The sequence below is a fragment of the Peromyscus californicus genome, unplaced genomic scaffold (genome assembly GCF_007827085.1).
Source record: "Peromyscus californicus insignis strain IS unplaced genomic scaffold, ASM782708v3 Scaffold_4__1_contigs__length_199733344, whole genome shotgun sequence".
Taxonomy (NCBI): Eukaryota; Metazoa; Chordata; class Mammalia; order Rodentia; family Cricetidae; genus Peromyscus; species Peromyscus californicus.
In genome coordinates this window covers 154,036,709-154,049,558 of record NW_026294562.1, presented here as the reverse complement: position 1 = coordinate 154,049,558, position 12,850 = coordinate 154,036,709, and the positions used below count along the sequence as shown (strand labels likewise).

General features: G+C 39.0%; 1 pseudogene; it reads right to left on the bottom strand.

Annotated features, from left to right (window-relative positions):
• Window positions 1–2,637: 2,637 nt before the first annotated feature.
• On the bottom strand, window positions 2,638–8,998 carry LOC128123997 (glyceraldehyde-3-phosphate dehydrogenase-like; annotated as a pseudogene).
• Between the last annotated feature and the right edge of the window lie 3,852 nt (window positions 8,999–12,850).

Sequence of the window (12,850 nt, the reverse complement as noted above, 5' to 3'; positions counted from 1 at the left end):
TCACAAGAATGATCTCTAGGCAACATACTAAAGTGCTTCTCTGAAACCTCTTGACTGAGTCCCCAGTAGTTCAAATAACTCTTAGCACCACTGTGTTGCATACTCTTATTAGTATGGCCCATTAAGCAGTGCTTAATGCATTCCACTCTTTTTCTAACCCAAAGTCCAAATTCTTCAAACAAAAACATGGTCAAATCTATCATAGCAGTACCCAGGTCCCTGGTACCAATCTGTGTCTTACTTAGGGTTTCTATTGCTGTGAAAAGACACCACGATCTTGGCAAATTCTTATAAAGAAAACATTTAATTGGTATGACTCAGAGTTGGTATTCAAATCAACTAGAAACCCTCCAAATTATAGGTTTAGTATATATCTCTGAATAGTAACATTAAATGTAAATTGTTTTAACTCTGCTTTACTGGATGACAAAGCATCCTCCAGCTGTTCACTGTCTGTAAGCAACACATTTCTACTGACAAAAATATGTATAGAATGAAAACACAGGAGGAAAATAATATTCTAAATGAATAGAATATGAAAGACTGAGCGTTTATTTGACACAATAAACTTCCAAAAATATAAGTAATAATATTGCCTTAACTCTTTAAGATCTACCTGTCTTTGCTTCTAGACTGCCGGGATTATAGGTAAGTGGATTATAGGCAAGTGCCATTACACCTGATTCCAATTCTTATTAATGCATCATTCAGAACATAAATTGACAAGGAACCTTCAGAGATAAACCACTTTAGCTGAAAGATACTTTATACACAAGTGCCAAGCACTTCATCAGACAACTATGGAGGACATATCCTTCTCAACAATACACAAATGTTCCTCTAAAATATTTTAGCTCAGAAGACAGTGTTCATAAAGTCCAACAAATTGAAATACTTCCTGCCTTATAAAATCAAATACAGCTGGGTGGTGGTGGCGCACGCCTTTAATCCCAGCACTCAGGAGGCAGAGCCAGGCGGATCTCTGTGAATTCAAGGCCAGCCAGGGCTACCAAGTGAGTTCCAGGAAAGGTACAAAGCTACACAGAGAAACCCTGTCTTGAAAAACAAAAACAAAAACAAAAAATCATATACAATTAGAAATGAACAACAAAAGAAACAACAGAAAATATGCAAATATATAAAGATTGTATGATCAATGAATTATAAAAATAAGATACCTAATTTGATAATTTCAAAAGATGCAAAAAATGACATTGGCAAATTGAATGTCTCCTCAGGATGAAAACTGTGAAGAAACTTGGAGTAGGAACATAATACCCTAAGATGATAAAGTTGATATATATACAGCCAACAGCTTTCTGAATGACATCAGCTCTTAAAATTTTGAATAATACAAGCACATCCCCTAACTTTTTATTCATCATTGTTTATGAAATCTTCGTAAAAGTAATAAATCAGGAAAAAGAAAAAGAACCATTCACTGTTTCTCTTTTTTAATATAACAAAATCACATATTTTAAAAATATAGAAACATCTCAAAGAGTATTAGAAATTCAAGATAGGAACAATTTTACAACCTCATGTTTAGTTTGTGTTTGGTCTTGATATTCTCTTCTTGATTGAATATATGTATGAAGATTTATAGTGTTAGATGATTTGGGTGATATAGAAAATAAAAATGCAAATGCAAGAGAAGACATTAGAGTAGGCACAAAGTGATGCAAAATTCTCAATATTCCTAAATGTCTTTGCTGGACAACCTTGAGTATATTCAATTAACAAATAATTGATGTTTGTTGGCAGGACATTGAAATAAAGACCAAACACATCTTTGTTGAGCAGCAGGAAGCACTTAGATGCACAGTATGACAATGGGATCTTCATCTGAGATGATTGCTCAGCAGAGGAAAGTAGTTATCATCCATCTAAGTAAGTGCTTTGCTCTGATTGTACTCCAATCAAAGGTAGGAACACCAAGCATTATAAACTTGTGTCCTAAGGCTATCTGACTAAACAATAAATTTATCATTGGTCTATTCAACACTCTTAATGGCCACACTGAAGTTAAACTTTTGTTTTCTTGATTTCAGAGGGTTTTGTTGTTTTGTGTTTTTCTTGGTTATTTGAGAAAGAACTTAAGGATATGTAGGGAGCAGGAGAGGATCCAAAAGGACTTAGGGGAAGGGAAAGAATATGATCAACTGTATCTAAATTTAAGAATTGTTTTAAATAAAAAATATTAAGAAGGAAGTGACAAGTTTATATTGTATTATCTGTGATGTTCTGTAATATTCTTTCATGCTCAACAGTATATTTATATTTTATTCCTAATGATGTATGTATGTATAATTCATTGTTTTAATTGCTTTGTGTTTTATTGAATGAATGTCCTCAAATTATGTATCTATTTTCTTATTCCTGTATAATTAGTCATATTCAACTTTGCATAATTATTTACATTATAATAATAAACACTATTTTCTGGTGTGGCTGTAGTGAACTTTACTGATAGCATTAAAGAGAGAATGGATCCCTCAGGCCCTCCCTTTCCTCTGCGGTTCAGGGATGGAAAACGTGAGGCAGATGTTCAGTGTTAGGCACTGAGTTGGGTCTGGACCTCCTTCACGGCTCATAACCACTCTTGTATTTTTGCTGGGATGAGTGGTCCAGTGCTTCTTATGCCTCAGAGGCCATGTAGGCCATGAGGTTCATTGCCCTGCTGCTATAGCTGTATTCATTAGCATAACAAAAATGACCTTTACAAAGTTGACATTGAGGGCACTGCCAGCCTCAGTATCTAAGATGGAAGAGTCAATATCACTTAAATTTTCAGGTGACAACCTGGTCCTCAGTGTAGCCTGGGATGTCCTTTAGTGGGCCCTTGGTTGCCTGATTCACCATCTCCTTGATGTCATCATATCATACTTGGCAGCTTTCTCCAGGTGACATGTCAGGTCCATGTCAAATATCTTGTAGATAGGAATGCAGAAAGCCATGCCATCTAGTTCAGCTCCGGCATGATCTTGACACAGCCTTGGCAGCACCAGTAGATGCAGGGATGATATTCTAGCCATCACACCACAGATTCCCAGAAGAGCCATTCACAGTTTTCTGGGTGGCATTCATGGCTTTGACTATTGTCGTGAGTTCTTCCACAATGCCAAAGTTGTCATGGATGACCTTGGCCAGAGGGGTTAAGCAGCTGGTGATACAGGAAGAGTTGCTGACAATCTTGACTCAATTTTCGTACTTCTCATGGTCCACACCCATCAAAACCATGAGGGCATCAGCAGAAATGGCAGAGATGAATGACTTTTTGGGTACCATCTTTCAAATGGGCTCCAGCCCTCTCTATTTGTGAAAACATCAGTAGACTTCACAACATACTGGGCCCCAACATCATCCCTTTTAATATTGGCAGGATCTTGCTCCTGGAAGATGACAGCCTTCCTGTTGATAACAATCTTCCCATTCTCAGCCTTTACTGTGTATATATGATAGTTTATGAAGCTATATATGAATATTTTCAACTCTACTAAGTTTTATCAAACTAAGTAGCTAGATAAGTAATTACTAAACGATTACACAGTAACACTAACAATTATAGTACCACCCATAATTTTGAGGTGGTATTTCTTATGTCTATGTTGACAAATATTTTCCTTTTAATTTTTTAAGCTGTTGAGAGTGAAATAGTATCTGCAATACGTACTTTTCATTTAAACATTAACAATAAAGAAATAGACTCTCTGAATTATATCTCCAGATACCACTACTTCTTAACCTCACTACTTAATTACTTTTATCATTAATATCTCTAAATGCAAACTTATTTTTTGTTAACTTGTTCATATGAAATGGAACTTGAGACTTTCCTGAAGAAAGGCAGAATTCCACACATGAAACATCTTCTTTTGCCTCACTTTCTTTCATGACATTTGTTCTTTATGTTCTTATATTGTAAATTCTCACATCACATATTCAGTCTCATTGTCTACAATTTTCCTCTTTGTTCTTAAAGCTACTATTATTTTATGCTACTTAAAATTTTTTAAAATGTGAATTCTTTCAAATATTGACAAGGACATTATCTTTAGGTGGTTATAGATAAAATGCCATGATTTGGATGTGGATGGATGAACTCTCTACTCCCCCAGGTTTCATGTAATGGATGCTTTCTCCTCAGGGTGGTGGCCTTGGAAAATTTTGTTTGAGTTGTAACAGGTAAAGCTCAGAGGATAATCCTAAGTATATTGAGGATATGGTCTCAATGTCCAGTTGGAGAGATGGTTCAGAGTTGAAAGTGTGTACTGCATTTGCACAGGACTTTGGATCATTTCCAAGTATGTAAATAATTCACAATAAGCTGTACTCCAGCTTGAGGGTAAACTAATGCCTTTTTTCACCTCTGCAGGTGCCTTCACTCACTTACATAACCCCTCAAAGTTTTTAATTAAACTTTTTAAAAAGAAGATATACAGATGTAAAATATGTATAGGAAAGTATTCATGATATCAATTAAAAGTGAAAATTAGAAAGGAACACAAAGCGATGCCAGACTATAGAATATATATTAGAATTTAATATAGAATATAAAAACACTGATCCATTAGAACATAATAGACAGCGATACCACCAACATCTGCTGACAAAGAGCAGCAGAAATGCTCACATGCAGTGGGTGAAATAAAAAAAGTACTTAGGAACATTTAGAGCCAGGTAAAATTTTCTAAAATTACAAAAAAAGAGGCTTATCATTAAATACCAGAGCCAAATAATTTAGAATTCATCAAATTAATAAAAAATCCACACCGCATACTACTTTACAGAAGCATCTGAGCTGAAGCTCATGACAGAGCACTTACCTAGCCTGTGGAAGACCCAGAATCAATCACAATCACCTCAAAAGTAATGTAAACAAAAGCTTGCAATACTGATTCTCTTTGCCACATCTAGAAGTGTACAAAATATTCTTTGTAGGTAAGTGAATAAGGAAAGAGTGGAATATCCACATAAAGTGAATCATTAATCATCATTAATAATAAATGGCCCACTATGAGATAACACAGAAGAAGTCTAAATGAAAAGAGAATGAAGTTAGTCTAATAGAGCCACATGCTGGATCAAAGCAATAAAACAAAGTATTGGAAGACATGACTCAACAATGACATAAGGTAGTGATTACCAGGAGCAATGGCAGGAAATGAGAGAATACAAGCTCTTCAGCGCATCAACACTATTCTGCAGGAGATTATAAAGACAAGTGAATGTTGTTCTGTTTTGTCAAAATCCACTGAACTGCATTCCAGGCAAACAACTCCATGGCTGTTTGCCAGAGACTGCCACCTGCTCACTGCCCCCCTTCATCACTGTGAGACTCCAGTGATCCTAATCAGTTCCCCAACAGAGACTGTCCCTAACCACTGTCCATGTGAGACTTACCCTAGTCATGCCAGTACTAGGACAGGGCTTTTTGTTTGTGCTCTCAAGCCTTGAGAACCAGGGCAAGCCCACACTCCATGGGAAGTTTGTTCCAAACTTCTTGACCAAGATGCTGCAGTCACCATATTGTAGCTGATAAACAGAATATCTGGGGCAGAGGTTATAGCACTAAATACCAACAGAGAGAGGACATCCACATCTTAACCCTGCTATGAATTAGCTCCAATCTTAAAGCTATAGACATTTCTACTGAAAGAAAAAAGGCAAATAGAACAAAAAGGAAAAATTAAAAACCTCATCCAACAAACTAACTATTTGTGTGAAAATCTCAATTACAGAAATAAGAACATTTTGAAAAAAAATAAAACAACAAAATACAGGCCTTGACCTCAAAAAGATTCATTTGCCTCTGACTCCTGAGTTATGGAATTAAAGGCATGTGTCACCAGACTTAGCAGAATGTAGATTTTTAAAGAATGTTATCATCTTCTGGATTTCCAGGTGTCTGTTATAACATCTCTCTTTTCATTTCCAATTTTATTAATCTGAATTTTTTTTCTGTCTTGTGTTTAATTTGTGTGTTTGTCAAACATACAGATTTTCTCGTAGAACCAACTCTTTTTCAATGATTATTAGTATTGTTTTTTCTTTTGTTGTTGTTTGGTTCTATTTTATTTCAGACATGGTTTTGATTATTTCGTTCCATCTACTCTTTATGCATATTACCCCTTCTTGTTTTTCTGGAGCTTTCAGGTCTATAGTTGTTAAGTATGAGATTGCTTAAGTTTTTTTTGTTTTTATGTAGGCATTTAGTGCTATGAAGTCATCTTTAAAAAAACCTTCTTAATGATTCTTTGTGGATTTCATACCTTGTATCCTGATCCCATGTATCTCCCTGTCCCCTTGCCTCTGTCTTACTCCCACAGCACCCTCCCCCCATTTTAAAGCATTACCAAGAAACAAGCAAAAACCAAAAAATCCAAAGCAACTAATCAACCAAAAAAGAAACCTCAGTGTGGAAGCTGTAGTGTGACTCAGTGAGTCACACAGTGTACCCTTAATCTATACATCTTTACTTGCAAATGATCATTGCAAAGGATCATTGATCTGGCTTCAGGCCTCTAACTTCTGCTACCCTATTGATACTGGGCCCTCACTGGGGCTCCTCCTGGATATCCTATTGTTGTCTTGTGTCACAGAGATCCTGCAGCTTTGGATCAGCAGGTTCTGCTCCTTCACATGATCAGCAGTTCATAGATATGGTGGATGTTGTAGTGAGTTAACTAACCCAGCCCTAGGTCTGAGTGGTAGCTGGGTTGGTCAGCTCATCAGCTTTCCCTCATGGGCATAACCAGGGTGAGCTCTCCACCACTGCCCCAGCTAGCTCACCCAAAGCATCAGGCAACAAAAAGAAGGGCCATTTCTCCTGCTCTCATGCCCTCAGGCTGGCTCACCCACACTCACATCACCAGGACCAGCTCTACTGTTTCTTCCAGGCATGATGTTTGACACACTGTCATGATTAGAATTGCCTACATTTTGTCCCATAGATTTGTGTGTGCTTTTTAATTTTTTTAAATTAAAAAAGATTTTAATTTTCTTTTTGATTTTTGTTTTAACCCAATTTTCAGTAAGTAGTAAGTACTCAGTTTTCATAAGTTTGCTGTTTCTTTTGTTGTTGATATCTAGCTTTAATTTGTGGTTTACAATTAGGATTAGTGTATTATTTTAGTTTTCTTTTATATGTTGACACTTGTTTTGTGTTATATATAATATGTGGTCAAATTAGCAGAAATTTCCATGTACTGTTGAGAAGAGAGGATATTTGTCTTAGTTACTCTTAAATTGTTATGAAAAACCACCATGACTAAGACAAGTTAAGACACCCAATTTACCTCTTTCTTCTATAACTTGTCTTAGTCATGGTGTTTTGTCATAACAAAGAGGTAAATTGGGTGTCTTAGTTACTGTTCTACTGCTGCAAAGAGACTCTATGACCAAGAAAACTCTTCTGAAGAAAGCATTCAATTTGGGGCTTGCTTACAGTTTCAGAAGTTTAGTCCATAATCATCATGGTGGGGAGCACAGTCACATGTGTAGCATGAGAAAAGAAGCTCTGAGCTTGCATTGTGATTTGCTCGACAAGAGAGAGAGACTGGGCTTGACAAGGGATTTTGAAACCAGTGACACATTTCCTCCAACAAAGCCACATCTATCTCTTTTTTTTCAACTTTATTTACATAAGGCACTCTATAATGTATTTTAAAAAAATCTTTTAAAGTCTGAGGCAGCTATAGTATATTGCATTTTTTCCATTCTCACCATTGTTTTTTAAATTTAACATAATTTCTTCATTGAATCTATGGGACCTTCACATCATGTATCCTAATTCTGCCCACTTCCCAACCCCTCCATATCCTACACTTATCCCTGTAGTGTCCCAAAAAGAATATTTAAAAAAATCAAACAAATCCAAAACAAAAAAAGCAAACAAAAACAAAAAGTAATTAAAAAAAACCCCAAAACCCCAAGAAAACAACCAACCAACAAACCAACCAAACAAACAAACAAATCTCTTTGCTCCTCCATCTTTCCCACCTCTCCAACACCTCTTCATTTGTCCTGGTGGCTTTGGGAGCTGCAGTGTGTCACACACTATACCCTTTTGTCCAATCAGCTCTACTTGCAAATGTTCACTGCAATGAGTCATTGGTCGGGTTCAAGTCCTCTGGTTTCTGGTACACCTTCATCACTGGATCCTCACCAAAACTCTCTCAGACATCCCTCATCCATCTCGAGTTATGGAGATCTTGTGGGTATCATTTCAACAGACCAGTTCCTTCACTAGCTCCTTCAGGTTCTATATAGGATAGATGTTAGAGTGGGCCAAACCCACCTTGGGTGGTCGTCGAGCTGATCTACAGGGCAATGGACCCAGACATGGCCCTTGGCAGCAACCAGGGCTGGGACAACACCATGGTCCTGGGTAGTAGCACAGGCCACTCAGATCTGTATGGCCCCCTCTGCAGCATGGCCTCAAGACTCCAACAAGGCCACAAGTGGTAACCCAGGCCCTGGGACTCCCAGTGGCCCGTAATGGGCCACGTACTTCAACATAGATTCTGGCTGCAGTAGAATTATGGACGCAGACTTGGTCCTCTACAGTAGCCTGGGTCTGGAGGTCACCTAGGTCCCATTTGGCAACACAGGCTTTCAAGATTGGCATGGCCCCAGTGGCAGTGTGACCTTTGGATACCACACAGCTCCAGGTGGTGGCCCAAACCCTGGGAATCTGAATGGCCCTCATGTTGACAGGCACTATGGAAATCAACCCAGACCCTGGCTACAGTAAGGGCCATGGACCCAGATATGGCCCCCAGGTGCAGCCCTGGCCTAGATGTCACTATGGCACTAGATAGCAGTATGTACCATTTAGGTCTGTATGGCCCCGGATGCACCATGGCCCCAGAGCACCAACATGGTCCCTGGTGGCTGGCTGGTCAGACCCTCTAACAACCACATAGATCCCTGTTGCAACAGGAGTCACAGACATCGACTTAGATCCTGGCTGCTGATGGGCCACAGACGCAGTCATGGCCCTCTATAGCAGCTTGGGCCTAGATGACACCATGGTCTTGCAGATCAGCATGGCTCCATCAGCAAAATGACTCTTGGACACCTACATGGCCACTGGTGGCAGGCCAGACACTGGGCACTATTGTGGTCTTTTGTGGCCACATGTGTCATGGATGGCCACAAAGATCCTTTCTGTGGGAGAACCATAGACCAAGACATGGCCCATGGCAGTAGCCTGGGCCTGGACATTACCATGGCCCTGGGTGGCAAGAAGGCCTCCCACATCAGCCTACTACTCACTGCCTTCTCTCAATTCTTCTGTTCCACCTCTTTCCATAGCACATGAACCATTACTCTTTGCTTTCTCTCCCATTTCTCCACCACATACTTTCTCATCCTGATGGGTCCCACCTTCTGGACACTGTTGTCTCCCCACCAGTCCAGGTCTTGAGGACCCATGCTTGGCTATGGGTGGCTTACATCCACCTGAGTCGAGTCCTCAACATTGTTCTTATCATTTTTTAAACTTATTCTCTAATACAACACATCCTGACTGCAGTTTCCACTCACTCCACTCTTCCCAGTCCTCTCCCTCCCCTAGATCCACTCTACTTATGCTTCCCTTTAGAAAAGAGCAGGCCTCCAAGGAATATCATCCAAACATGGCATAACAAGATATGGTAAGACTAGGCACAAACTCTCATATCAGGGCTGGTAAAGGCAACCCACTAGGAGGAAAAGGCTTCCGAGGGCAGACAGTAGAGTCAGAGACAATACCACTCCAAATATTTGGATTCAGATAAAAACACCAAGCTCACAGCAGTAACATAATTGCAGAAGACCTATCTAAGACCTATATAGGCTTTGCAATTGCTGCTTCAGTCTCTGTGAGCTCTCATGAGTCCTGCTTAGTTGATTCTGTGGGCCATGTTCTCCTGGTCCTCAACCACTCTGGCTCCAACAGTTCTTCTTGCCTCTCTCTTCCATGGGTTTTCCCAAGGTCCGAGGGAAGGGACCTGATGGACATCTCCACTTTGTTCTCTCTCTTTACCTAATGTTGGGCTATGGGTTTCTGCATCTACTTCCATCAATTACTGGAGAAAGAATGCAGATTGGAATAGGCACCAATCTGTATAACTGGATACCATTAGGAATCATTTTATTGATTTTTTTCTATCCTGGGTTTCTGGGCTGTCCAGCCTTTGTTTCCTTGTCTTTCTGACAGGGTCAGTCATGGGCTCCTTTTCCTGGTGTAGGACTCAAACTAGACCAGTTATTGATTTCCCATCCCCACATGTTCTATGCCTCCATTGTCCTCACATATCTTTCAAGGAGGATAGACTGTGGGTTGAAAGTTTTGTGGCTGGTTGGTATCCCAGTCCCATCAACGGAAGTGGCATGGTGACAGGAGATAGCCAGTTCAGACTCTGTAACCTCCATTACTAGGAGCCTTCTCTAGGGTCACCCTTGTAGAATCTGGCAGTTTCTATTGCACTAAGTTTCCACATTGACCCCCAAATGCCTTCCAGTTCCCTACACCTCTTCCCATACTGTCTCCCTCCATCCCTCCCACCTCCAACAGGCTCTCTCCTCTTCCCATTCCCAACAGCCTCCAGTATACCCTCAAAATCTATTCTAATTCCTCTTCCCAGGGAGATCCATATGTCCCCCTAGAGATTTTCGTGTTACTTAGCCTTTCTGGGTCTGTGGGTTGTATCATGATTATCATTTACTTAACAGTTATTATCCAATTTTAAGTAAGTACATACCTTGTTTATCTCTCTTGTTTGGTTATCAATTGAGGATGATTTTGTCTAGTTCCAAAAATTTGCACGCAAATTTCATGATGTTGGATTTTTAGTATTACTTAGATACTCCATTGTGTAAAGGTACCACATTTCCTTTATCCATTCTTTAGTTGAGGGACATATAGGTTGTTTCCACTTCCTGGATAGTATAAACAAAGCATCACTGAACATAATTGAGCAAGTGTCTTTGTTGTAGGATGGAGTGTCCTTTGGGTATATACACAAGAGTATTATAGCAGGGTCTTGAGGTGGATCAATTTCCAGTTTTCTGAGGAAATGCCATATTGATATCCATGGTGATTGTACTAATTTTTACACCCAACAGTAGTGGAGGAATGTTCCTCTTGCTCCACCTCCACTCTAGCATGAGCTGTTACTGTGTTTTGATCTTAGCCATTCTGACAGATGTAAGATAAATTCTCAGTGTCATTTTGTGAGGCAGATAAGGCCTAAAGCACTGGGCCATGCCTTGAGCTAACAAAGAGCTCTGACATGTACAGTAGTATCCTGACCCAGAGGACTCTGAAACTGGACTCTCAAGATGACCACTGTTAACATATGGCCCAGAGCTAAGAAGGAAACACCAGGGCAGCTAGAAGCAGAGCCTGACAAAAAGTACACACATAAATACCTCAGTCCTTTGTTTAACAAATGAGATTATTACAACCTCCCAGAGCCTGTGTCATTTGGTTCTGCATCTACTCACCCCCTGACCCCAGAATCAGAGACAATGGCACCCCAGCTGCAGAGCAAGCAACACTTTTGATTTTCATTTCCCTGATGGCTAAGGGGTGTTGAACATTTACTTATCTTTTTCTCAGCATTTGAGAACTCTCTGTTTAGATATGTGTCCCATGTTTAAACTGGATTATTTGGTTTGCTGATGTCTACTTTCTTGAGTTCTTTATATATTTTGCATATTAGCCCTCTATGAGATTTGGAGTTGGTGAAAATCTTTTCCCATGCTCTGGGATTCTATTTTGTCCTATTGACAGTGTTCTTTGTCCTGCAGAAGCTTTCTGTTTCATGAGGTCCCATTTATTATTTGTTGATCTTACTGCCTGTGCTATGAGTGTAATGTTCAGGAATTCTCTCCAGTGCCAATGTGTTCAAAGCTATTTCCCACTTACTCTTCTATCAGAGTCAGTGTATTTTGTTTTATGCTGATGTTTTTGATCCATTTGGACTTAGTTTTGTACAGGGTATAAATAACGGATGTGTTAGTAATCTTCTATATACTCACATCCAGTTATGACAGCACCATTTGTTGAAGATGCTTTCTTTGTTCCATTATATGCTTTTGACTTTTTTTAAAATAAAAATTAAGCTGTCCATAGGTATGTGGTTTTATGTCTGTGTCTTTGATTCAGTTTCATTGATGGATGTGTCTGTTTTTAATGTTTATACCGTAAGGTTTTTATTAGTAGAGCTCTGTAGTACAACTTGAAATAAGAGATGGTGACATCCATGTAAGTTCCTTTATCGTTTAGGATTGTTTTAGCTATCCTGGATTTTTCCCCATATGATAGAGAATATTGACATGTTGAGATGTGTATAGAATTGGGTTGGAATTTTGATGGGGAGTACATTGATGGTTTTAGTACAGAATTTTACCAGACTTTAAAAGAAGAACTAATGCTAATACTTCTCAAATTATTCTACACATTAGAAACAGAGGGAGCATTACCAAATTCATTGTATGTGGCCACAGTCACCCTAAAACCTAAACCACATAAAGATTCCACAAAGAAAGAAAATTATAGACAAGTTTCCCTCATGAATATAGATGAAAGAATACTCAATAAAACACTTGCAAACTGAATCCTAGAACACATCAAAAAGTTCATCCATCATGACCAAATAGCCTTCATCCCAGAAATGAGGGCTGGTTTTACACATGAAAATCAATCAATGTAAGCTACCAAACAAACAAACTAAAAACAAAACAAAGAAACAAAATGATCATCTCATTAGAGCAGAAAAAGCCTTTACAAAATTCATCCTTTCAAAATAATAGTCTTGGAGAGAGTAGGGATTCAATGAATATACTGCAACATAACAAG